This window comes from Ornithodoros turicata, chromosome 1, assembly GCF_037126465.1.
Source record: "Ornithodoros turicata isolate Travis chromosome 1, ASM3712646v1, whole genome shotgun sequence".
NCBI classification, from domain to species: domain Eukaryota; kingdom Metazoa; phylum Arthropoda; class Arachnida; order Ixodida; family Argasidae; genus Ornithodoros; species Ornithodoros turicata.
This window is the reverse complement of record NC_088201.1, coordinates 80748149-80774420: the sequence shown is the minus strand read 5'-3', so window position 1 is coordinate 80774420 and position 26272 is coordinate 80748149. Positions and strand designations below refer to the sequence as shown.

At 47.8% G+C, this 26272-nt stretch overlaps 11 non-coding genes across 11 annotated transcripts; all 11 read right to left on the bottom strand.

Moving 5' to 3' along the window:
- Positions 1-10318: 10318 nt before the first annotated feature.
- On the bottom strand, positions 10319-10402 carry Trnam-cau (transfer RNA methionine (anticodon CAU)). The gene has a single exon. It is a non-coding gene; the product is annotated as a tRNA-Met (tRNA).
- Positions 10403-19728: 9326 nt separating this feature from the next.
- Trnal-cag (transfer RNA leucine (anticodon CAG)) lies at positions 19729-19812 on the bottom strand. The gene has a single exon. It is a non-coding gene; the product is annotated as a tRNA-Leu (tRNA).
- Positions 19813-20209: 397 nt separating this feature from the next.
- Positions 20210-20293, bottom strand: Trnal-cag (transfer RNA leucine (anticodon CAG)). The gene has a single exon. It is a non-coding gene; the product is annotated as a tRNA-Leu (tRNA).
- A 398-nt stretch (positions 20294-20691) lies between these two features.
- On the bottom strand, positions 20692-20775 carry Trnal-cag (transfer RNA leucine (anticodon CAG)). The gene has a single exon. It is a non-coding gene; the product is annotated as a tRNA-Leu (tRNA).
- A 397-nt stretch (positions 20776-21172) lies between these two features.
- Positions 21173-21256, bottom strand: Trnal-cag (transfer RNA leucine (anticodon CAG)). The gene has a single exon. It is a non-coding gene; the product is annotated as a tRNA-Leu (tRNA).
- A 397-nt stretch (positions 21257-21653) lies between these two features.
- Positions 21654-21737, bottom strand: Trnal-cag (transfer RNA leucine (anticodon CAG)). Its single transcript has one exon. It is a non-coding gene; the product is annotated as a tRNA-Leu (tRNA).
- A 396-nt stretch (positions 21738-22133) lies between these two features.
- Positions 22134-22217, bottom strand: Trnal-cag (transfer RNA leucine (anticodon CAG)). The gene has a single exon. It is a non-coding gene; the product is annotated as a tRNA-Leu (tRNA).
- Positions 22218-22617: 400 nt separating this feature from the next.
- Positions 22618-22701, bottom strand: Trnal-cag (transfer RNA leucine (anticodon CAG)). Its single transcript has one exon. It is a non-coding gene; the product is annotated as a tRNA-Leu (tRNA).
- A 398-nt stretch (positions 22702-23099) lies between these two features.
- Trnal-cag (transfer RNA leucine (anticodon CAG)) lies at positions 23100-23183 on the bottom strand. The gene has a single exon. It is a non-coding gene; the product is annotated as a tRNA-Leu (tRNA).
- A 396-nt stretch (positions 23184-23579) lies between these two features.
- Trnal-cag (transfer RNA leucine (anticodon CAG)) lies at positions 23580-23663 on the bottom strand. The gene has a single exon. It is a non-coding gene; the product is annotated as a tRNA-Leu (tRNA).
- A 396-nt stretch (positions 23664-24059) lies between these two features.
- Trnap-cgg (transfer RNA proline (anticodon CGG)) lies at positions 24060-24143 on the bottom strand. The gene has a single exon. It is a non-coding gene; the product is annotated as a tRNA-Pro (tRNA).
- Positions 24144-26272: the final 2129 nt, after the last annotated feature.

Genomic DNA, 26272 nt, shown 5'->3' with positions numbered 1-26272 from the left:
AAGTTGCAATGTCACGTGGATTTACGCTTCCGGTCCGAAGTTCTGCTGGAGTCTTATAGAGTAAGTGCGATTTTCAACCTAAAAATAAGCTAATGTTCCGGGCGTAAATGCACTAATTCTACGGAAAAGGGACATATAATGTATCGCATACCCTTGGATCCTGCGCCTTTGGAAAAATGTTGTCAACGTAAACGAAAATTGAACTAGGGGGTGTAGGCACTTGTCACCAAATGCCGTGCTGTATACTTATCACGTTGAATTGTGCGTGGCTGTGATAAGATTATCAACTCATAATGTGAATAGAATATTACTAAAGCCACAGCTTCTTCCCAGACTAAAAGAAAACGATTACATGCGTACTATCGTCAGAGTGCCGAAGACTGCAGCGTAAAATACTGCCTGCACATTTAGTTGTGCCATATCTGAAATGCTGTGTGTTATCTTTGTTATTTGAAGCGTCAAATTGACCGCTTTGTAACAGAACATTTCCCGCAGCAAAAGATTGCGATTTTGAAGCGCACGCCGAACGAAACCGAAACATGCACGATGTGTCACGAAATATGATCTTTCTCGCAAGAAAAGTACGTGCGAAGTATTTGTTACAGTACTTCTTTGAGGTGCAGGCATTCCCAGGAAAGCTCATCTTGGTTGTCTTTTAAGCCAGATGGTATAAGTTTTGCTTTGCTCCAATTGAGCGCAATTTCGGACCGGAAGTTCGAAGACCCAGCATGCGTAGCGCCACTTCTCAACTTGAAAACCACCCATACCCCCAGAAGTTAAAAATTTAAAGAAAACACTGGTCCAGGATGTCTACTTTAAAGAAATTCACATTAATACAAATGCGATTTCATCTGTTTCGGCGTTTGTCGATGTTGTTTTATTCGTGTGGGCCGCTGTCATCGTCGCCATCTTGCCAACCCGGAACCGGCAGTGCGAGTAGCGAGAAGGCGAGGGCGAAAGGAAGCCACTGCGCCTGGGCCAACCCTCCTTGAAGTGCGTAATCATGTTCGCGAACGGGGGAAGTGTCTGCGTTGTTGATATCTGTCGCCGAGACTCGCTTTGTCCGCACCTGAGTGCGATCACAATCGCTGCCTAATCACGATTGCGCGCGATGTGGATCCTGTATCGGTGCGTTTTGGGCATTACTGTAACTACCCCAGTGACTTGACGACCCACTCGGAATAATTTAGCAAGCAATAGCAAGCCGTCCTTTCTGCCCCCCCCCCCCCTGACGTTTCTTTCCAAAATAGGTAGATTCTCCCAACCCCAGAGGTTCACAATAATAATAATAATAATAATAATAATAATAAAATAAAGAGAGAAAGGGAGAGGAACATGTAATCTGCTTGTTGGTGTTATATATGGAAGGTCATACAATAATTGTGTAGTTCTGAATGTGGTGCTGGTTTTCTTTTTTTCAGCCCCCTACTGAAGAAGAGTGGCGAGAAATTGCAAATGGCTTTTAGGAGCAATAGCAGTTTCCTGGCTGTGTGGGTGCTGTGGATGGAAAGCACATTCAGATTGAGTGCCCTAAGAAGAGTGGGAGCCTATTTTTTAACTACAATGTGATTTCATAGTGCCATAGCCTTTGTAGTTGCTACTACCTCACCAGTACTGACATAGGTTTACGCAATAGGTGAATGGCATACTTCACTTCGATGTGTGTGTCCGCAGTACACTACAGTGGTGGACAGCGTGTTTTTGTTTTGAACCATATAGCTGTAGAGAAAATGCGGCCAGTACACTTGGAATATGAAGCACTCCTGGTGTTAAACAAGATCTCATTGCACTGGCAAGGTCCAACTGAATATGAGCGGCAAGCGAAACAACATTATATATTTCTGACAGAATATCTGGGATTTTATTGATTTAATTTTTCTGGATTCTGTAACCTGAATTACTCCTTTAATAGGTCGTGTTTCAACTGCACCAGGTGTGTTCATGACAGAAAGGTTTCCTTGTAGGTAGTTGATAATAAATGAACTAACCATAACTAGATCAGGTACCAGCTTTTATCTACATGAAGTGTTACTGCGGTGAACTGACATTATATTGTGTACGTCAATCTTTTTCATAAAACGTTCTCTGTTGTTCTGCTGGCAGTGGCAGACAGCAAATACAGATTTGTATTGATAGACGTGGGTGCCTCAGGACGTACAAGTGATGGCGGTGTACTGAAGGAGTCTGCTATTGGTAAAAGGCTGGAAACAAACACCCTTAGGCTACCTAGCCAGACCTGCCTGCCTGGCACGACGACGTACACACAGCATGTCTTTGTTGGAGACGAAGCATTTCAGCTGAGGACTGGCTTCATGCGGCCTTTTCCTGGGAGGTCCATCAGTGAAATCAGCACCGTATTCAACTATAGATTAAGTCGGGCAAGGTACACGCACAATGGGATTCCATTGACATTTGAGGACTGTATTGTTGAGATAGTTTCTTTAATATCCATTGCACTTCTTGCAGGCGCTGTGTGGAGAATGCGTTTGGTATTCTTGTGGCACGGAGAGGGTGTTCCGGACGCCTTTAAAACTGGACCCTGACAACGTTGACTACGTTGTCAAAGCTGCATGTGTGTTGCACAACTACATGTGCTCACATATTGGGACAGATTCCACTTACTGCCCTCCCGGTTTGGTGGACACTGAAGATAACATAGGGAACCTGTGTGAAGGAAGGTGGCGGGAGATAATGGCACAAAACTCTAGTGTGTTGAAGCTGGAGTACTCTCACGCCCGCAACAGCAGCAGAGCCGCAGTTACACTTAGGGACACACTAGCGGCCTACTTCATGACAGAGGAGGGTGCTGTCCCATGGCAGTGGAGGCTTCCAGGTGTACGAGGCCAACAACATTAACAAAAATTTGAAGAAAAAAACATAGACTAACAACTTCATGACCAGGTCATGACCGTTCCTTTTTTTGAGTTGTGTTCCTGTAAGTTGTTACGGACAAATTGCAACTACACTCAGAGAAAAATCTATACCTTTAGAGGTATAGATCGCCTGCTCAAGAACTTAACACTTCTCAGATATTATTTTATACCTCGGTTAGAGGTATAACAGTCCTCAACAAAGGGCTATATGCCATACCTTTAGGGGTATAGCTCTATACCCCTGTGAAGGTCTGCACGGGTACCATCATGGTGTTACATCACACCTAGGCATAGGTATTTTTAGAGGAGGGAACTAGGAAAATCACATTTGGAGGTAATAATTTTTTTTTGACATACACACACACACGTACTGCAAACACACGCAAACGCATATGGTTGTGAAGTAGGACGAAAACCTCGTGCACGTTACTCCGCATCTAAAAAAAAAAATGTGGAGCTGAAATCTAAAGAAAATTTTCAAGGAGCAAGATCGCTCTGCGCAGTCATCAAGTGTGTATCACGATGTATCGCGAGATAGACATTTACAGATCAACATATACTGATATACTGATGGCGACTTGCGAAACTGTGGAGCAGCTTTCGTCTGGTACGCAACCCTAAGGCTGAGGACATCTAGATTCAACATTCCAGCAATGACGATTTTATGCAGTCATAAACTAACCATGTGGATTTAGATAGTACTGTACTGATGTCAAACAACAATACCTTCACTTCAAGAGTCACCACAACAATACAGTTTTATGCAGTTATAAACTAACCATGTGGATTTAGATAGTACTGTACTGATGACAAACAACAATACCTTCACTTCAAGAGTCACCACCCGCGTCACTGTAAGGTTGGAATTCCTAATGGGCAGAGTGTAAGACTACGCAGAATTTGTTCAAACGACACAGATTACGCTGAGAAGCTTGACGAACTCTGCAGTACACTTGCCCAAAGGGATTATCCAGACTCCCTCCTAACCGAATTCCGTCGCAAGGCACTCACACTCGATCGAGACGAGGTTCTGGAAAACCGAAAAAATCCTGACGCGTGCCAAAAAACTTCATCACAAGATATTCCAACGCACTTCCAAACATCAAAGCCATTCTACAGAAGCACGAGCCCCTCCTTCAAAGCAGTGACCGACTTAGCAATATATTCACAAATCCCATACAGGTGACATACCAACGCGCAAAAAACCTGGCAGACTCCTTGGTCAATGCCAAAATCAGCAAAACAAGCACCCCGTACACGGGAACACGACCCTGCAACCTCCCGCGCTGCAAAACATGCAAGCACGTTCAACACGCTAACTCCATCAAAAGCACTGCGAGCAATTACACCCACCCCGTTAACCACGCATTCACATGCACAAGCTCCAATGTCATATACTGCATTGAATGCGGCGACTGCTCTATGCAATACATTGGTGAAACCGGCCAACAAATGAACAACCGCCTTACCGGACACAGAACCGACACGTCCAACAAACTCCCCAAAGCAGTCGCCGAACACTTTAACGTTCCTGGTCACAATTTTGACAACATTAAACTATATATTCTAGAAACCGGGTTTAGATCCACACGTGACAGACGTGATAGGGAGTCTTATCTCATACACAAGTTCAACGCTCTTCACCCGTCCGGTATCAACAAATCACAAGGCACCCTAGAAACACTTCACAAATAAAATATGCTTTTCCCTTCTACCTCCATTATCATCTGTTATGTTCTGCATGGCCACTGCTTTCTTTCTTTATTGCATGCCACAACTTTGCATTACAAATATCAAAAAAAAAAAAAAAAAAAAACCGTTGCTGGTTCTGGAATTTTCCCCACGTAATCACTAACCTCCTTATCTTTCGCTATGCTTGCCAATTCTTGTCTGTTGTCCCGTTTCGTCCACGTGTTCGTGAACCTTCCATTTTTCTGTAACCGGTCTGTAGCCTAGATCACTACGTTCACATAATCCTCTCCACACTCTAACAAAGCAGCCATTCACTCCGGCCGTAAAACCCCGTACGGAACCTTTCTTCCCTCCGGGCTGTTGACCCACAATTCGCATGAACCTTTAAACACGTCACACCTAACCCTTTAAATGCCATGCCAATGATGAGGACGGTGCCCAGAAGAAGAACAGTCTCTGTTCGAAATATCGGCGGCTTCTGTCCTGAGGCAACTGCTTCCTCCTGTACTGATGTCTGTGTTTCTTAGTTAAATATCCGTTTAACTTAGCTGATACCGTCTCAAGAAAAAATAATAATGATGTAATACAGCAGGTTGCGGAAGTAAAGGTATAAAAAAACCATAAAGGTATAAAGAAACAGAAGGTATAAGCAGCCTCATCTATATACCGTGAAAGGCATAGCCTGGTGATCTATTCCTGGTACTGGATATGAACGCATGGTGATGAGGTATAAATATGGTACGTTAGCCCTCCTTTATACCTTTTTGATACCCTTGAGAAAGGTTGGAGGTATAAATAGGAAATTTGTACCTCTTCTATACCCTCCAAAGGTATATATCTGAAGCAGAAGGTACAAAAGAGGTATAAGAGCACATTATTATACCTTATTAATACCTTTTTTTCTAACAGTGTACAGTTTCATTGCACATGATGGAAGAAAAACCCTATAATACAGAGGAACATGCAACAGAAAACAACAAGTTCTTGAACATAGCAAATATTTGCTCCGATCCAAGACCTTTTACAGCAAAAATCTCAAAAATGGGAGAGGAGCCCTCGCGTTGCTGTAAAAGGTCTTGGATCGGAGAAAACATTTGCTGTGTTCACAAACTTGTTGTCTTGTGTTGCATGTTCCTCTGTATCGGGGTTTTTCTACCATCATGTATAACCAGCTTATCCTTCGTGTCATGTCTTCTTCACACATATATTATGCAGCAAACCAGTTTACCTTTTCATGAGCCGGTTTGAACTGATGTCACCCTGGAACCAAAGCTTTATATCTGAACCTGAACCGAAATGATAAAAGTTTCGGTTCGACACTGTGCATTGAACAGTGCAGGGAATATTCTTGTCTCGAGGGAGTCAACAACACCACATTGTAAACTTATGCACAACATTCATTTTAATGCTCACTCGGTTGTATTTGCAGCATTATTCAGGCTAGAGTAGGAGACTGCAACTCTTAAGATTTCAATCTCCATCTCCCCCTTGAGGCGTTCGGGGCAGTTTCGCATATGACCTGCAATGACGTGGCCAAAATATTCAGCGTGATCTGGTTTGTGAGCCAAAACTGCATCCAGCCTTGCAATCTCTCGATCATATGGCTTCTTCCTCTTTGCTGATGCAGTGTTGCTGGTGGAGTGCAGTTGCTGGGACTGCTTGCGGTTGTTGAGGGTGCCATTTGTGCGTTCTCTTTGTGAAACTTGACGGGCTAGGTCCTGTGTACATCACTTTGTGGCAGTAGCTGTGTTTGCAACAAATATCACTGAAAATCGTCATCTTCAGTATCGATAGTTGTGCACATTTGTCTGAAGATAGCTTCGGCTGGCGACACAGCAGAGCTTGTAGGAAGAGATGCCGCAATGTCCAGTTGTGGTGACTGCACTACAGCTGGACAATTTCCAGTGCCTCTTGAATGAAAACGTGACCATACTGTATCTTAAGAATCCTGCCTATCATATTGTGTGGTTTGGTTAGCTCACATTGCAACCAGCCTAACATATCTACCTTTATGAATGCAATCAGTAAGTTTGGGCATTTTCTTACAATCACAGGGATATACTCTGGTAATTAGCAATTTTCTTCACGAGTAAATGATGAGCTAGCAATATATGTAAGCATCTCCCCTTTCTGCATCCTGTCTCTGGAAAATTACATATCCCCCTGCCTGAATCCATCTCCCGTTATGAGCTCTAAACGCCCATGTGGATCCACTTGAACAATAAAATAAAACCATCTTGTTGTAAACAACAAGAACTGACCGAGGCAGACCACAATTAGGGGCAATTCCAAGTGCCAGCACCTCTTTTCCCTGTTGTTTGAAACCATTTTGTTTTTCAATGGACAACTCAAATTTCTGCCTGTGATGCTTGGGACAAATGAATTTCCTAATTCACGAAAGTGAGAGACTCGCGCGAATATGAAAAACCTTATAGTAATTGATGGTTCCAACTGTACCTTCTCAATTCCACCGTGTCCTTCAAAAAAAGCATGATTGTAAAAAATGGCCACGATACGGCCACAACATCGTCAGCGCCGGCTCCGCTTCTACCGGAGGCATTTAAGGTCCTTAAGTGCCGCTTGAAAGTGTCTCGCAGGGCATCCCACCGTTTCCGACAGTCATCCGCTGCAATACATCAGACATCGTCGCCGATATAGGATTGTTTATCAAAGCCAAGGCATAATCCACTTACCGGAAGCTTCTAGGATCGCCCCTACCTCGTTCCACAGATGTGCTTTCAGCACCGCATTCTTATATTGCGGCGCAGATACATCCCACAAAGGTACTCGTTTTTCCACTTCCTGGATAAGCTTTTCATTACATTCTAATGTTGTTGAGCCGCGAACTGGTGGGATGGTTGATTAAGCCGCAAACACGAACTGCTGCGAATCATAACCACATGGCACTATTTACGACGGTTGCCATGGTTGCTATGATTCTTCTTCCGGTCTGTCAGTCATTGGCTGCCTGCCGCCTTTTCGGCTTACGACACTTCCCATTTCGGAAGGAAAATCTGGCCTCGCAAGATCTCCCAAATCCGGCCCGAAAAGAGTTCGGCCCCAAATTCGGTTCGGCAGAAGAATCCGGACGGTTTTCGGTCCAGCCGGTTCACGCTTAACGTCATCTGCGTAAGCGAGCAGCTTTGCCTCTCCAGCTTCACACTTCATGCTGGTTATCGTAGAATCCGCTTCTATGATGCGACAGATAGGCTCAAGGTAGAGTGCAAAGAGGTTTGGGAAAAGGGGACATTCTTGCCGTACGGATCATCTCACGGTTATGCTTCTCCTCCTTCTTCCGTTTATCAGGCTCGCCGTGAGCTCACGATAGCATATCGAGATCCATTGAATTGTGAACTTTCCCACCTCACACCACTGCAGCAACAGAAGCAGGAAGTCAGGGGACACCCTGTCGAAAGCCCGGCTTAAGTCCAGTTGAAGCACTGCGATGAGCGCACCGTGCACTGTAGCTCTCTCGCATATCACTCTTATCTGATGAAGGTGCGTGCTGGTTATGGGCCTTTTGATGCCGTATACTTGATGTTGTCCGACGGTACCTCGTAGGGCTACTTCTAGACGGCTTGCGAGAATCTTTGCTAGGATATTGTAGTCAGTTGACAGCTGACTTATAGGCCGAAAGTGACCTACTTCCTTAGCGTCGTTCGTGGTAGTCTTGGGTATGAGAACTGTGATGGCCTGCAGCATTGATGGCGGAAGCAGCTGTCGTTTGTGGATGTCGGCGTACACGCTTGCGAGGATCTCACTGAGTGGCTCTCGATACTTCTAATAGAAGCTTGCTCCGATTCCATCAGGCCCAGGTGCCTTATTCTCCGCTAACTTTCTAATGGCCCTGTCGACTTCGTTCGGAGTGATTGGCTGCTTCAAATGGTCCCTCGCCGACTCCGTTACCTTCGGTACTGCCTTAAAGAGAGATTCACAGTTTGCGGGCACCTGTCATGTCACCTCTTTGAACATCTGTTCGTATTCTTTCAGGAAGGGTCCCTCGATGTCTACGAGATCTGTTACAACCTGGGGGGGGGGGGGGGGTATATAAGATTAATGAACAGGAGGTGGCGTCCACGCAGGGAGAAGTCAGCCAGACCCATGTCGGCCTGCTACGCCCTGGTGGAGAAAAAAAAACGGCCGGCTTCGTCGCAGTGGAGGCGAGCGCCCATGGCCGCGGTTCTCAGGTTACAGCGTAACCCTCAGCTGGGTTTCCTGTAGGTATCGCAGGAGAGCCCTTGTAATGTCTCCCTGCTGTTGGCGTGCGACGGGGCAGAGAAGCACGGCCAGTGAGAGCGAACCGTGTCCCAGGCGTTGGAGGCGAGCGGCGAGGACAGCGCGGGCTGCAGAGTACTCCGGGCAGGTAGTAGGAGGTGCTCGACGTCTGCTACTGCGCCACAGGTAGCGGAGCTAGCTGAGCGACGCTTTCCGGCTCTGCACAAGTATTGCGGTGTATATGCGACGTTGAGTCGCACCCGATGGAGCAGCGCTTCTTCTGTGCGGACGAGCTGCTGGGGTGGAGTGAATTGCATTGCTGGGTCAATGGACTGGATATACGCATTGGCGCGTACAGCGTCTTCGGCAGAGCGGCGCATTTCGGAGGCACACCACTGGCGGATCTTTATAAGGCAGGCGGACGATGTGAGCGGTATACTAGCTGGCGGGCCGACGCCTTGATGGGCACGCCTCGCGGCGACGTCTGCTCGGGCGTTCCCACTGAGGCCTATGCGGCTGGGAACCCACTGTAGCCGCACACCGTGGCCAGAGGCGCAAACAGAATCGCATGCGGTGGTGATAGCCGTGTGGAGGTCGCTGATGATTTTGGTGGCGTGAGAATTCAGGATCTCCAGGGCTGCCTTGCTGTCGGTGAGGATCGTCCACTCTGCTGGTGGGGAGGACGAGATGTGCTGAAGGGCCATATTTATGGCGAATAGCTCTGGTTCCGTTGAGGTCGTCTCGTTGGGGAGCTTGGACGCTTTCTCAAAATCTTCATGAGGCACATAGAAGGCTGCAGTCGCTCCACCAGGTATCACAGACCCATCAACATAGATGGTCTGCCTTCAACGGTGCAGCGAGGCTAGGTGTTCCAGGGCAAGTTGATGTACTACAGCCGCTGGCGTGTCGCTTTTTTTTCCCGAGGCCATGGATGAATGAGCATATGAGAGGTCGGTCGAGAGCCCACGTTGGGGGAGCATACGATACGGGGGATGTGGGAGGTGGGAAAACACCCTTCAGACGGCGCACTGCGCTACCAAAGGCAGACGTGGGGCTGTCGTGGTCGATGGTCCTGAGGTAGTGGGAAGGATGCCGAGTCATTAGCCGCGTGTAAATGCGGAGGGCCTCTCTATCTCGCAGGGTGGTAACAAGTGGTTCCCTTGGATCTGCAAGTCTCGAATGAGTTTCCGTGGTCTTGGGTAAGCCCAGGCATGCGCGAAGGCTGCGAGACTGGATGCTCAGGAGTTCCCGCTCGTGAGTCGTGTGCAGGCCATGCAACACTGGGATGCTGTACCACAGGAAGCCGAGCACGAGGGAGCTCAAGACCACTCGGCCATCGTGACACGCAAAGGAACTCTGGGTTAGTTTTCCTTAGCTGTATTTCCACAAATCCGAGGTCTTTTCTTTTGAAAATCACGTGATAACGTCATCGAGATGCAACAGAGGCCTTTCCGATGTTGCGTTTGCTAGCAGCCACGCTTCATTTTATGACTGCTGTCCTTAACGCCAGAGTGAGCATCCGTAAAATGAAACAGATATGTCAGAAGTGGGATTCGAACCCACGCCCGGAGAATCGGACTGCGACATGAGCGCAGCGCCTTAGACCACTCGGCCATCATGACTTTTTTTTCTTTTCCACCTTTATTTTTAAAGGTTACTATCACTCTTAATTTTTTTATACCCTTTAGGGTGTAATAAGGGTGTAACCCCAAAGTGCGATAACTCACTCCCTTTAGGGTGTAATATTACACCCTTTTCCATCGGCTACAACCTCAAAAAATGGTGTAATTTGCTAACTAACTCCCTTTAGGGATTTTCTTTTATTTTTAATTTAACACCCCTGGTAATATTACACCCTTCAAAAAGGTGTCGTTTATCTGTCAAGTAATACATGTGCTACTTGAGAGATGGATGCTATAGTTCTCACAAATGCCAGCAGCCAGAAACTGTGAATCTATGCACATGTACGCAGTCCAATAAATGAGGAGTTGAATTACTCATACATAATTCAGGGGTTGTGCCTCTCTGCTAATTACTGTGGACACAAGAAATTTCCATGAGCACCAAATGCACAGCCACTGCACAGCCACTGCAGCATTTGGGAAATGCACCTGAAAAGAAAAGTCCAGACGAAGGTTAAGTACACAGGTTCTTTATTTCATAGTGCTTGATGTCCAATTGCTACCGCAGTTACAATCCTTTGTATTGCTAATGAGGCCAAACCAGACAAACACCACATTGTGAGACAGATCTCGCGAGCCGAATCCACATCACCATCGTCAGCGCAATAAACGCTCGCATTTCGAATCCCCACAACTTGGTGGAGGTGCGTTCATCGATCCCTTCCTCAAGGCACCCCTACTACAGCTTAAAGACGCACCCCGGAACTTCTTCCTGGAACATAACCTGGAACTTCGAAGCCGACGAGTACTGTCCATGGCCACCAGTGCTCCAGCCGTCGCAGCTGGTAACGGTACTGTTCCGGCCACGCAGGCCACAACATCGGCATCTGCCGCTCCTGTCGTAAGGCAACGTGACCCTCCTTCCTTCAGCGGCGTCGACGGCCAAGACGTCGACGATTGGCTAGACGAATTCGGTCGCGTCTGCCGCCACAACAGGTGGGACGATGGGAGCAAACTTATTAATGTTGCTTTTTACCTTTGCGGTGTAGCGAAGACATGGTTCCTCAACCACGAGGGAGAATTCAGAGACTGGGGACAATTTGCAAGCCGCTTCCGCGATCTTTTCGGCAGACCGGCATTTAGAAAGCTAGACGCTGAGAAGAAGCTTTCCTCCCGGATCCAGCTGAACGAAGAGTCCTACATGTCTTATATTGAAGACGTCCTGTCCCTTTGCAAACGTTGTAACCCGGATATGACTGATGCCGAGAAGATTCGTTGCATCCTCAGGGGCATTCGTGAGGACGCTTTCCAGCTGATTATGAGCAAAGACATCGCTACTGTAACAGATATCCTTGATTTCTGCAAGAAACTCCAGGATGCTAGAAATCTTCGACATCGGGAGACGTACGTTAGTTATGGGCCAACGAATGGTACATCATCGCTCAGTGATCTGCGCCTTCTGGTCCGTGAGATTGTCCGGGAAGAAGTTGCCAAAGCAGTAGCTACAAACAGCTACAGAACTTCGCAGGAGCCCGCATCCTTGGTGCAGTCTATCGTACACGAGGAAATTGCAAACGCCCTCGCGCAATCATCGCCGCCGACTCGTCCCCTGTCGTATGCAGATGCTGTCCGAGCTAATTTGTCCGAAGTTTACCTACCGAAGCCTACGATCGCCGCTGTAACACAGGAACACAACGCGCCGCCGTACCCTCACGCTGCTGCTCCTATGCCGGCTGCTCGGCCGAGACGCCAGCTTACTTGTTATTACTGTGGGGTACCAGGGCACATTATGAGGTTCTGCAGAAGACGCCAACGGGAACAATATTGGTCCGGCCATCGATACACGCAACCGTCTTCCTTTGCCGATGAACATTTTCCAGACCGCCCTCTTGGATACTCCTATTACGGCCCCAAGGGCATGTCCAGTGGCGACGCCCAAGCTGCTCGGTACGCTTCCAGCCCACGACGCTCACGGTCCCCTGGTCGCCAATGGAGATCCCTTTCGCGCAGCCCGGTTCGTCTTGCGTCGCCCCCTCCACGGGGAAACACGTAAATGCAGTCCCTGGAGGTCGCACTGCACAATTCGCTTCATCTGCAAATGTTCCTCCCTATCGCCCCCGCAATTGCGTTAATGTCATTATTGATGGAAGCCCCTGCTCTGCATTGATCGATACCGGTTCATCTGTTTCCGTACTCTCATTGGACATGTGCAAGAAGCTACGTAAGGTGACGTTTGCCGGTGGAGCCTGTCTGAAGTCAGCATTTAATAGTATCTCCCGTCCCGTTGGTACCTGCACTGCTCGCGTCACTATTTCCGACGTAAGTTATCCTGTGGAATTTCGAGTGCTCCCCTCATCATCACACGATGTCATCTTGGGCTGCGATTACCTTGAAGAGAACAAAGCTGTTATTGATCATGCCCGGAGTGAGATCTCGTTACCTACACAACCTGCATACCGAAACTCGGAGGACCGTGGGCTATTCAAATTACATGCTACAGAAGACATTGTGCTTGTGCCTCGTGCTACGTCCTTCGTACCCGTTTCTTCGCTACTCGCACCATCGTACGTCGACGTCATATTGTCTCCGAACCAAGATACCCTATCTCGCAGAGGTCTCATCGCTCCATTCTCTCTTTCACGTCTCGCCGGTGGGAATACTTTCTTCCCTGTTACCAACACACTTCTGGAGCCCGTTCTTTTGCCTGCCGGTTTTGTCGTCGCAACCTGCGAGCTTGTGGATTTTGGCACAGTTACTAACATTGAGGAGGCACATGTGGGAACAGCCCTGCTGCAGATTGACGACTCGGCCCTTGCCCCGATGGTGTCCTCTACTCTTGATCAGGAGCAAAAAGCTGAATTATTGTCTCTGCTGCGCAAATTCACCGACTTGTTCGACCTTGATAAGTCCCCTCTTGGCGTTGCACGCAACGTTGAGCATGCGATCAAGACGACGACCGATAAACCTCTCCGCCAACGTCCGTACCGCGTTTCCCCCGCTGAGCGTCCAACCATCGAACAAGAAGTTACACAGATGCTGTCTAAAGGGATAATTCGCCCGTCATCGAGTCCTTGGTCGTCCCCTGTAGTCTTGGTTCCCAAAAAAGATGGTTCTATTCGATTCTGCATCGACTACCGTAGGCTTAACAAGATTACTTGCAAGGATGTCTACCCAATGCCCAGAATCGACGACGCCCTAGATTCTATGCAGGGAGCCAAGTACTTTTCGTCGCTTGACCTTCGATCTGGGTATTGGCAAATTCCCATGGCGGAGGAAGACAAGCCGAAGACCGCATTCGTCACTCCTGACGGCCTATTTGAGTTTAACGTCATGCCGTTCGGCCTTTGTAACGCTCCGGCAACGTTTGAGCGTATGATGGATAGTGTCCTCAGAGGTATTCGCTGGAAAACCTGCCTGTGTTACCTGGACGACGTTGTCGTCTTCTCTGAAACGTTTGAGGATCACTTGCATCGCCTGGAGTCAGTGTTCTCGGCGTTCCAAAGGGCAGGCCTCCAGCTCAACCGGAAGAAATGCCACTTTGGTTTTGAACGCATTAAAATGATTGGCCACATCGTCTCCGCGGAGGGGATCTCCCCTGATCCCGACAAGATACGGGCCGTGTCTAATTTCCCTACACCGACTTGCGTCAAAGAGCTCCGCAGCTTTTTGGGACTCTCTTCGTATTTCTGGCGCTTCATCAAAGGTTATGCACACATCGCAGCACGTCTCACTGCACTCCTCTCCGGTGATGCAACCTTCATCTGGAATTCAGACGAGAACACCGCCTTTGAGCAACTAAAAGCAGTTCTCACCACCGCCCCCATCCTAAGACACTTTTGCCCCTCTCTTCCCGTCGAGTTGCACACGGATGCCAGTGGTGCGGGATTAAGCGCCGTTCTCGCCCAGAGAGAACCTGAGGCTCCTATGGAGCACGCACTTGCGTACGCCAACCGGACGCTGAGTAAAGCGGAAAAAAATTACTCTGCAACTGAAAAAGAATGCCTCGCGGTCGTCTGGGCTATAGGAAAGTTTCGGCCATACCTCTACGGACGTCATTTCAAAGTGATAACCGATCACCACGCGGGTTGCTGGCTGGCTTCTCTAAAAGATCCTTCTGGACGCCTTGGACGGTGGGCCCTCCGTTTACAGGAGTTCGACTTTTTAGTGCAATATAAGTCAGGCAAAAAAACATCAGGATGCCGACGCCCTGTCCCGCTGTTCCCTCGACATGGATGACTCTCACACATCTCTTTCCTACGAAGACATCATGTGTCTTTCTCAGATTGATCCAGACAACTTCGCCGTTGAACAACTTAAGGGTGAATCGACCCGGAAGCTCATTTGTCATCTTAACGGCTCTATTCCGTCTGCTGACAAAAAATTCGTTCGCAGAAGCCAACATTTCGTACTGCAAGACGGTGTGCTCTACAAGAGAAACTACACGCCCGAAGGCGACCGGCTTCTGCTAGTTGTACCCCGACATCTTCACGGCAGGATACTGCAAGTATTTCACGACGACCCAACTGCAGGGCATTTAGGGTTTTTCAAAACATACGAGCGAATTCGCCGAAAGTTCTTTTGGCCGCGCCTCTACAAAAGCATCTACAAATATGTTATTTCCTGCCAGCTCTGCCAAAAACGGAAGACAACCTCTTCGTCCTCCGGTGCCCTCCACCCGTGACCTCCCCCTGAGCATCCTTTTGAACGCATTGGGATTGACCTTTTCGGCCCGCTACCGTTGTCTGCCTCTGGTAACCGCTAGATCGTGACTGCAGTCGACCACGCAACCAGGTTTGTCGTCGCCTCAACCCTCCCGTCTGCTACGGCGGCAGAGGTTGCAGCGTTCTTTCTTCACCGCATCCTCCTGCAACACGGCGCGCGAAGAGTCGTTCTGAGCGACCGCGGCTGTCAGTTTGTCGCTCGCATTGTCAACGAGGTCCTCTCCAGTTGCTCTGTTTCTCATCGTCTGACATCCCCGTACCACCAGACCAATGGGTTAACAGAACGATTCAATCACACGCTGGCTGACATGCTCTCTTTCTACATCACACCTCAACAAGACAACTGGGATGACTTGCTCCCATATCTTGTTTATGCCTACAACACTGCCACCCAGTCCACGACCCGGTTTAGCCCCTTCTACCTGGTGTATGGACGAGAACCCGTGCACACTATAGACACGCTCTTCCCGTATGCGCCGAACATCTCTAATCCCATCCTTGCGGACGCCACCTGTCGTGCTGAAGAGTGCCGCCAGATCGCCCGGTGCCGCACATTTGACGTTCAAACCGCCACTAAGCAGCGCTACGACGCTACCCACGTGAACGTCGTCTACAGTCCTCGGCAGCGTGTGCGGCTTTGGGTTCCTCTTCGGAAGCTGGGTCACGCCTCCAAATTCCTTTGCAACTATGTCGGCCCGTACCAAATCGTCCGGGCCCTTTCCGACGTCACTTACCTCATCGAGCCGGTAGAACACCCAACCGACCATCGTCGCCGTTCGACCGAGTCCGCCCATGTGTCTCGCCTCAAGCCGTACGTCACCCGACCCCCCCAGGACACTCCACCGCCTACACCTAGCCAGGATGGCTCCTCTCCGGAGACGGGGGAAGTTGTGCCCGGAGAGTTGTGAGACAGATCTCGCGAGCCGAATCCACATTACCATCGTCAGCGCAATAAACGCTCGCATTTCGAATCCCCACAATATCAATACTAGAACCGCAATTACCACCGAAGCTATATATGGCATGAAACTCTTGCTTGCCAGGATACAAAGCACCTGCTTTGTGCATTGCATAACAAAGCTCGGTCTCATACATAAGGGGTCTTAAAAGAAACATTCAACAAGAATGATGTAAAGTCCTGATGGGCAACACTGCTTTAAAACTTCTGACGCCAATATATCAAAGTGTACCAAAGCTTAATGTGCCCTCAAGGGGCAGCGAAAGAGCGAGCAAGAAGCAGCGGCTTTTTCGCTTCACAGGATTTCTTGAATGCCCTGAAAAAAAGTCATACTGAGATGGACATGTACTGCTGGCGACATACTGTCTGTCATTTGGGTTTCATGGTTTCGCTGCTTTCTGCGGCATGCTGCAGGTAGTGAGTAATAAACAGGCACAGCAGATTTTTCCCGACCTGCCTGCTGCTTACTACTTGCAACGAGTCATCACTGAGGCTGCAGAATGCTGTGAAAGCCCGAAGCCCAAACTTCAGACAAGTACGTCTCAAATAGGTACAATGTACATTCTAAACCCATTGGCGGATAGGTGCCGCCTGATCAACTGGCACATTTCTCAAAAAGTGCACCAGATGACTTCAAGAGGAAGCCTGCGAAAGCTGTAGGTGCCCTGTGCCCCCTGAAACAACTGGTACGACATCGCTGCTGACGCCAGGAGCCACAGTGTACCGGACGTAATGAAGGAATACTTATACCAACTAATTCGCGAGACACATTATGCCTCTCGAGTTCTCTAACAGAAAATGATCTCCAGGCTTCGCAAAAAAAGAAAAAAGAACAAGAAGAAAATAGGGGGAAAAAATGCACCAAGGACATTGAACTTGAAACACCAAATTTTATTGGCGTGCACATACCTTTAAATTTCATCCAACGTATCCAACGTGCATCGTTGGCCGAATGGAAAGCATACACGGTTCACTAATCCCAACACACACATATGGAGCACACGTTGCATGGACACAACCACTCCGATGCACGAGGCTGGCACTGCAAAGCTCAACCAAGATCATCCTTAGTGACGAACACGACACTTCCTCAAATGAAATGGCCGACGAATAATTGTCCGAGCATGTGGCACCAGCCCCCTCTTCGATGTGAGAAGCAGTTGCAGTTTTGCACGCATATGCGTGACCGTTGAGACAGGACACTACCTGTAAAGAAACCGAAGTGAACATCACGCTGGTATTGTTCAAACGTTAATGCTTGAATATTACAGCTTTTTGTAACTCACGTCCTTACAGTCGATACAGTCCCACGTTCACCTATAACGAGAGCATCGCTTAATCGCAGGAGAATCGGACTGCGACCTGAACGCAGCGCCTTAGACCACTCGGCCATCCTGACTTTTTTTTTTCTCCCACCAGGTTATAACGTTTATTTACAAACATTAAAATAAGCTATGACTGCACAGTGTTAATGAGTGATGTATGAAGAATGAATGATGCACACCGTAGCGTCCAAATACACAGGATACAAAAAATACATCGTACACAACACACAGGTTACACAGGTCACACACAGAGAGTAATAATTTACATACACAGGATACAAAAAAATACATGGTACACTACACACAGGTTAAACACGTCACACACAGAGAGTAATAATTTACATAGAGGACAGCGATTCACACAGATGCTCTAACCACGGTGGTGCTTCCAAATGCTGCATGCAGCATGGCTTCAGCTGCGTTATTTCTACTTTAAAATACTGCATGGGCGACGCCAATGGCTCTTCATTTCTGTCTGCCATACGCAGCTTCCACAAGCAATACATAGCTGTCAACATGATAATATCGTAACGTATATCTACATTCGGATGTAAAGGTAGGAATCTGATTGTATGTGGGTTCAGAGAGAGGCGTTTATTCAGTACTTTAATCTGTATGTCGTCCCAGAAAAACTGTGCTTCCGTACAATCAAGAAAGATGTGGTCAACGGTTTCAGGGACTTGGCAAAACCTGCAGTTGGCAGACCATGGAACATATATGCCTTTCTGTTCCAACCATGCTTTCACAGAGAGCGTTGATGTATGAAGCTTGAAAAAGAATGTTTTCATATTTGGCTTTATGCGCATGCGTTTGACCCTGTGTAAAACGTCCGCTCCAGGCCACTCAGACGGAATTTGTCTGTAAATTGGCATGGGAAACAAGGTATCTATCAAATGGGCTGCCAACACTTTCTTTGAAACCGAAAAGAGGTAATCTGGGGTAAACCTGGGGTCGGATTCACAAAGAGCTCGTGCGACGAAATCTATCGTATCTCCGTCGTACGGGAAAGCTACGACGAAGTGTAGATTCACGAAGGGCGCGCGTTGCAAAATCTTCGCAGCTTACGGCGGAATCCTGCGAGAGCTCCCGACCAGTCTTACGAAGAAAGATGGCGGCGTTATTTGGCAGCGGTGGATTTGGAGATGGCAACCAAAGACTCCGTAATACGCGCCAACGCATTGCACTTTGCCACAGAACCTTCGAGACCATCCCCGAAGTGACATTAAGGCACTTTTTTGCTTGGTAACCCTCAACGAATGCTTCAACTTTGTGCTCCGTAAAATCGGGTTGCAGGGATTTTTCAAGCATCCCCTACACCCCGCTAAGACACCCCCAACACCCTTCCAAATTGTCTGCAAGAAAGGCAAAAGAAGACAAAAGAGCTGCAAAACTGCGTGTCACACACCGCTTACAAAACACCCTCACCCACCCCCTCCCCGAGACGAACATACTGGGAATATATTTGCTGTGTCATCGAACGCGTTTCGCCTGTGATTGCATGACATCCATTATGGCTACCGAAACACCGAGAGCACGTGCAGTAACAAAACATTTGGGGACGAACAACTTCGTCTTCTTCTAACGGGACGACTCTGATTGGTGCGATTACAAATTTTCGTCATCGCTACCATAGCAAAAACATAGTCTCGCACCCTTTGGCTGTTCCTCTCCGAGGTGCACGTGACAGGAAGCGAGCAAATTCCTCTTCCTCGTCAAAGGGGGTACCCTCTCCACTACGATAGCTTTGTGAATCGCGCTTACGACGCCGTCGTGCGCGCGTCGCAGGCTACGACGTCTTAGCGCATCATAGCGTAGCTTACGATCGCGTTTGTGAATCCGACCCCTGACATTTAGAAAGTTGATGCAATCCACGACCTCCTGATAAAACCCTGTCAACTGCAAGCTTTGTTCGTGGAAGCCAACTAAATTTTTTTTCTTTTCCACCTTTATTTTCAGAGCTTACTACTCTGAGTCACGTACGACTCAATAACTCACAATACCATACACAATACGACACAATCACAGAGAGGGAAAACGGTGTTTCTCCTCTATACCGGACACGTCAATAACACAACTTCTACAAAACATACAGCCTTTCACAGACTGTATCTAACCACTCAGGCACTTCCTGACACGCAAAAGGACTCTGGGTTAGTTTTCCTCAGCTGTATGTCCACAAATCCGAGGTCTTTTCTTTTGACAGCCACGTGATAACGTCGTCGAGATGCAACAGAGGCCTTTGCGATTTTCGTAGCAGCCACGCTTCATTTTATGACAGCTGTGCTTCACGCCACAGTGAGCATCCGTAAAATAAAACAGATATGTCAGAAGTGGGATTCGAACCCACGCCCGGATAATCGGACTGCGACCTGAACGCAGCGCCTAAGACCACTCGGCCATCCTGACTTTTTTTTTTCCTTTCCACCTTTATTTTCAGAGCTTACTACTCTGAGTCACGTTCGACTCAATAACTCACAATACCATACACAATACGACACAATCACAGAGAGGGAATACGGTGTTTCTCCTCTATACCGGACACGTCAATAACACAACTTCTACAAAACATACAGCCTTTCGCAGACTGTATCTAACCACTCAGGCACTTCCTGACACGCAAAAGGACTCTGGGTTAGTTTTCCTCAGCTGTATGTCCACAAATCCGAGGTCTTTTCTTTTGGCAGCCACGTGATAACGTCATCGAGATGCAACAGAGGCCTTTGCGATTTTCGTAGCAGCCACGCTTCATTTTATGACAGCTGTGCTTCACGCCAGAGTGAGCATCCGTAAAATAAAACGGATATGTCAGAAGTGGGATTCGAACCCACGCCCGGAGAATCGGACTGCGACCTGAACGCAGCGCCTTAGACCACTCGGCCATCCTGACTTTTTTTTTTTCTTTTCCACCTTTATTTTCAGAGCTTACTACTCTGAGTCACGTTCGACTCAATAACTCACAATACCATACACAATACGACACAATCACAGAGAGGGAAAACGGTGTTTCTCCTCTATACCGGACACGTCAATAACACAACTTCTACAAAACATACAGCCTTTCACAGACTGTATCTAACCACTCAGGCACTTCCTGACACGCAAAAGGACTCTGGGTTAGTTTTCCTCAGCTGTATGTCCACAAATCCGAGGTCTTTTCTTTTGACAGCCACGTGATAACGTCGTCGAGATGCAACAGAGGCCTTTGCGATTTTCGTAGCAGCCACGCTTCATTTTATGACAGCTGTGCTTCACGCCACAGTGAGCATCCGTAAAATAAAACAGATATGTCAGAAGTGGGATTCGAACCCACGCCCGGATAATCGGACTGCGACCTGAACGCAGCGCCTAAGACCACTCGGCCATCCTGACTTTTTTTTTTCCTTTCCACCTTTATTTTCAGAGCTTACTACTCTGAGTCACGTTCGACTCAATAACTCACAATACCATACACAATACGACACAATCACAGAGAGGGAATACGGTGTTTCTCCTCTATACCGGACACGTCAATAACACAACTTCTACAAAACATACAGCCTTTCGCAGACTGTATCTAACCACTCAGGCACTTCCTGACACGCAAAAGGACTCTGGGTTAGTTTTCCTCAGCTGTATGTCCACAAATCCGAGGTCTTTTCTTTTGGCAGCCACGTGATAACGTCATCGAGATGCAACAGAGGCCTTTGCGATTTTCGTAGCAGCCACGCTTCATTTTATGACAGCTGTGCTTCACGCCAGAGTGAGCATCCGTAAAATAAAACGGATATGTCAGAAGTGGGATTCGAACCCACGCCCGGAGAATCGGACTGCGACCTGAACGCAGCGCCTTAGACCACTCGGCCATCCTGACTTTTTTTTTTCTTTTCCACCTTTATTTTCAGAGCTTACTACTCTGAGTCACGTTCGACTCAATAACTCACAATACCATACACAATACGACACAATCACAGAGAGGGAATACGGTGTTTCTCCTCTATACCGGACACGTCAATAACACAACTTCTACAAAACATACAGCCTTTCGCAGACTGTATCTAACCACTCAGGCACTTCCTGACACGCAAAAGGACTCTGGGTTAGTTTTCCTCAGCTGTATGTCCACAAATCCGAGGTCTTTTCTTTTGACAGCCACGTGATAGCGTCATCGAGATGCAACAGAGGCCTTTGCGATTTTCGTAGCAGCCACGCTTCATTTTATGACAGCTGTGCTTCACGCCAGAGTGAGCATCCGTAAAATAAAACAGATATGTCAGAAGTGGGATTCGAACACACGCCCGGAGAATCGGACTGCGACCTGAACGCAGCGCCTTACACCACTCGGCCATCCTGACTTTTTTTTTCTTTTCCACCTTTATTTTCAGAGCTTACTACTCTGAGTCACGTTCGACTCAATAACTCACAAGACCATACACAATACGACACAATCACAGAGAGGGAATACGGTGTTTCTCCTCTATACCGGACACGTCAATAACACAACTTCTACAAAACATACAGCCTTTCGCAGACTGTATCTAACCACTCAGGCACTTCCTGACACGCAAAAGGACTCTGGGTTAGTTTTCCTCAGCTGTATGTCCACAAATCCGAGGTCTTTTCTTTTGACAGCCACGTGATAACGTCATCGAGATGCAACAGAGGCCTTTGCGATTTTCGTAGCAGCCACGCTTCATTTTATGACAGCTGTGCTTCACGCCAGAGTGAGCATCCGTAAAATAAAACAGATATGTCAGAAGTGGGATTCGAACCCACGCCCGGAGAATCGGACTGCGACCTGAACGCAGCGCCTTACACCACTCGGCCATCCTGACTTTTTTTTTCTTTTCCACCTTTATTTTCAGAGCTTACTACTCTGAGTCACGTTCCACTCAATAACTCACAATACCATACACAATACGACACAATCACAGAGAGGGAATACGGTGTTTCTCCTCTATACCGGACGGACACGTCAATAACACAACTTCTACAAAACATACAGCCTTTCGCAGACTGTATCTAACCACTCAGGCACTTCCTGACACGCAAAAGGACTCTGGGTTAGTTTTCCTCAGCTGTATGTCCACAAATCCGAGGTCTTTTCTTTTGACAGCCACGTGATAACGTCATCGAGATGCAACAGAGGCCTTTGCGATTTTCGTAGCAGCCACGCTTCATTTTATGACAGCTGTGCTTCACGCCAGAGTGAGCATCCGTAAAATAAAACAGATATGTCAGAAGTGGGATTCGAACCCACGCCCGGAGAATCGGACTGCGACCTGAACGCAGCGCCTTAGACCACTCGGCCATCCTGACTTTTTTTTTTTCTTTTCCACCTTTATTTTCAGAGCTTACTACTCTGAGTCACGTTCGACTCAATAACTCACAATACCATACACAATACGACACAATCACAGAGAGGGAATACGGTGTTTCTCCTCTATACCGGACACGTCAATAACACAACTTCTACAAAACATACAGCCTTTCGCAGACTGTATCTAACCACTCAGGCACTTCCTGACACGCAAAAGGACTCTGGGTTAGTTTTCCTCAGCTGTATGTCCACAAATCCGAGGTCTTTTCTTTTGACAGCCACGTGATAACGTCATCGAGATGCAACAGAGGCCTTTGCGATTTTCGTAGCAGCCACGCTTCATTTTATGACAGCTGTGCTTCACGCCAGAGTGAGCATCCGTAAAATAAAACACATATGTCAGAAGTGGGATTCGAACCCACGCCCGGAGAATCGGACTGCGACCTGAACGCAGCGCCTTAGACCACTCGGCCATCCTGACTTTTTTTTTCTTTTCCACCTTTATTTTCAGAGCTTACTACTCTGAGTCACGTTCGACTCAATAACTCACAATACCATACACAATACGACACAATCACAGAGAGGGAATACGGTGTTTCTCCTCTATACCGGACACGTCAATAACACAACTTCTACAAAACATACAGCCTTTCGCAGACTGTATCTAACCACTCAGGCACTTCCTGACACGCAAAAGGACTCTGGGTTAGTTTTCCTCAGCTGTATGTCCACAAATCCGAGGTCTTTTCTTTTGACAGCCACGTGATAACGTCATCGAGATGCAACAGAGGCCTTTGCGATTTTCGTAGCAGCCACGCTTCATTTTATGACAGCTGTGCTTCACGCCAGAGTGAGCATCCGTAAAATAAAACACATATGTCAGAAGTGGGATTCGAACCCACGCCCGGAGAATCGGACTGCGACCTGAACGCAGCGCCTTAGACCACTCGGCCATCCTGACTTTTTTTTTCTTTTCCACCTTTATTTTCAGAGCTTACTACTCTGAGTCACGTTCGACTCAATAACTCACAATACCATACACAATACGACACAATCACAGAGAGGGAATACGGTGTTTCTCCTCTATACCGGACACGTCAATAACACAACTTCTACAAAACATACAGCCTTTCGCAGACTGTATCTAACCACTCAGGCACTTCCTGACACGCAAAAGGACTCTGGGTTAGTTTTCCTCAGCTGTATGTCCACAAATCCGAGGTCTTTTCTTTTGACAGCCACGTGATAACGTCGTCGAGATGCAACAGAGGCCTTTGCGATTTTCGTAGCAGCCACGCTTCATTTTATGACAGCTGTGCTTCACGCCAGAGTGAGCATCCGTAAAATAAAACAGATATGTCAGAAGTGGGATTCGAACCCACGCCCGGAGAATCGGACTGCGACCCGAACGCAGCGCCTTAGACCACTCGGCCATCCAGACTTTCTTTTTTTTATCATTTATTTAAAACCACATTGTACACACACTTTTTTTTCGCTCCCTGGAGCGAGAAAGATGCGGGCGTGAGACCCCTTGTCTAAAAGCAAGCTTGTGTGCGACAGAAGTTGCTCGTAGCTGCCTCGTTCCATGACTATTCAGTCATTTCTGGTTCCCCTGCAGTTCCTACCACCGCGGATATGGAGCTTTCCTCAACCTCTCCTTTAGCTTCAGCCAAGGTCGTCCTGCGTCCAGATCTTTTGCTTCTATCACGCTGATTGTGGTGATCAGTGCACTTACGAACACATTCCATGGAGACCTGATGTCCGCCACACAATTATAGAATTCCATCCTATGTCTCCAAATTGCATATAGCCCGAGAAGCACAATAATGTCCATCGCCCCCTCGCATTTGTCACTGCTAACCCTGAGGAACCTGAGGTCATTCCATTCCAGTTGTGTGTCTGATCCGACGAAGGTTGTTAACGCCGCCCAGAACTGAATAGCTTTCCGGCATCCCATAAAGTCGTGCGGAAGGGTTTCATCCTCTTGATAGCAGCTGTCACACCGGAGTGACCACGGGACGAAGAATCCTTTGCTTTTCCGCCACACTTTGACGGGCAATGTTTCCGTATGAAATGACCAAAAGAAATCATTGGCCGATGTTGACACCGGGAAGCTTCTAACTCTGCACAGAACATCTGCTTCTTTCCCCAACCGAACGCTTCTGTAACGGGGAAGCGGCAGCAACAGGCTGATAGTGTCCCAATAAAGTTTCTTCTTTTTTACTGATGATAGATATTCCCAAGAATATCTTTCAGTGAAGAATCGGACAGCTTTGGCTATATCTCCATAAAACCGCAGAGCTGCTGACGGTTTCAGGACACGAGCTGTGGTCACTATCCATTCCAACAGATAGACAGCTCCGATGTTTTGTATCGCTCCCCTTAGTACCTCGTTCTTCTGGTCTCGGAAGTAAATGAACTTATGCACCAATAACTTCACAGCAACGTTGACTAGCCCGAGACCGCCTTGGGATAGGGGATGAAAGAGATTCTCCCTTCGCATTTTCTCCATTTGCGAATTCCATATAAACGTCGCAAAAGTTCGGTGCACTTTGTGCGTGGTTGCTGAATCGCACGGACCAACCTGTGCATGGTAGAGTACCACTGGGTATAACGCCGTGTTACAAACGAAACTACGGTTGAAAACCGATATTCTTCTGCCATTCCAATGACGCAGCTGTGTTTGGAGACCTCTGATCCTGGCCTGCCAATCTTCTTTGAGTACAGCCATTGTTGTAAATCGGATACCGAGGTATCTTCCCACCGCAGTCGACCAGGTTGCGCCCACGAAATCTCTCGGTGCGCTGTCCCATTGTCCTAACCATGAACCAAACGTTTTTTTCAGATTGAGGGCAGCTCCCGATGCAGCGCAGAAATTCTTGATGTGTCCCACTGCCCTCGCAATCTGGCTTTTGGAAGTACATATGACGGCCACATCATCCGCATACGCCATAAGTTTTATTTCTATCTGCTGCAACCGCAGACCTTGAATCAATTCGTCATTTATAATCTTTCTGCACAGCGGCTCAAGATACAAGGCGAATAGTACAGGCGATAACGGGCACCCCTGTCTGACTGATCGCTGTAGTGGGATGCTCTTCGTTTTCTCGCCGTTGATCAGAAGGTTCATAACTAGTTCCTTGTAGCAGATTTCTACCCAGTTTTGTACGTAATCCCCGACCTCGCACCACCGAAGCAATGCAAACAGGAAATCATGTCGTACACGATCAAATGCTCTGCTTAGGTCTGCTTGTAAAACTGCTGAAGCGGGACCCGTTGTGCTAGCAACCTCACAAATTGTTCTCATCATATGAAGGTTTGTTGCGATCGATCGTCCCTTGATGCCATACGTCTGGTGTTCGCCAATGATGTCACGAAGTACATACGCGAGACGCTCAGCCAAGATTTTTGCCAAGATTTTATAGTGCGTTGTTAGTAGGCTAATTGGCCTGTAGTCACTCACTTCAGGAATTTGCTCGTGTTGTGTCTTCTTTGGAATAAGTACTACCAAAGCGCGTCTCATGGAAGGTGGAAGAAGTTTCCTGCTGTGTATATCATCAAACACATTCA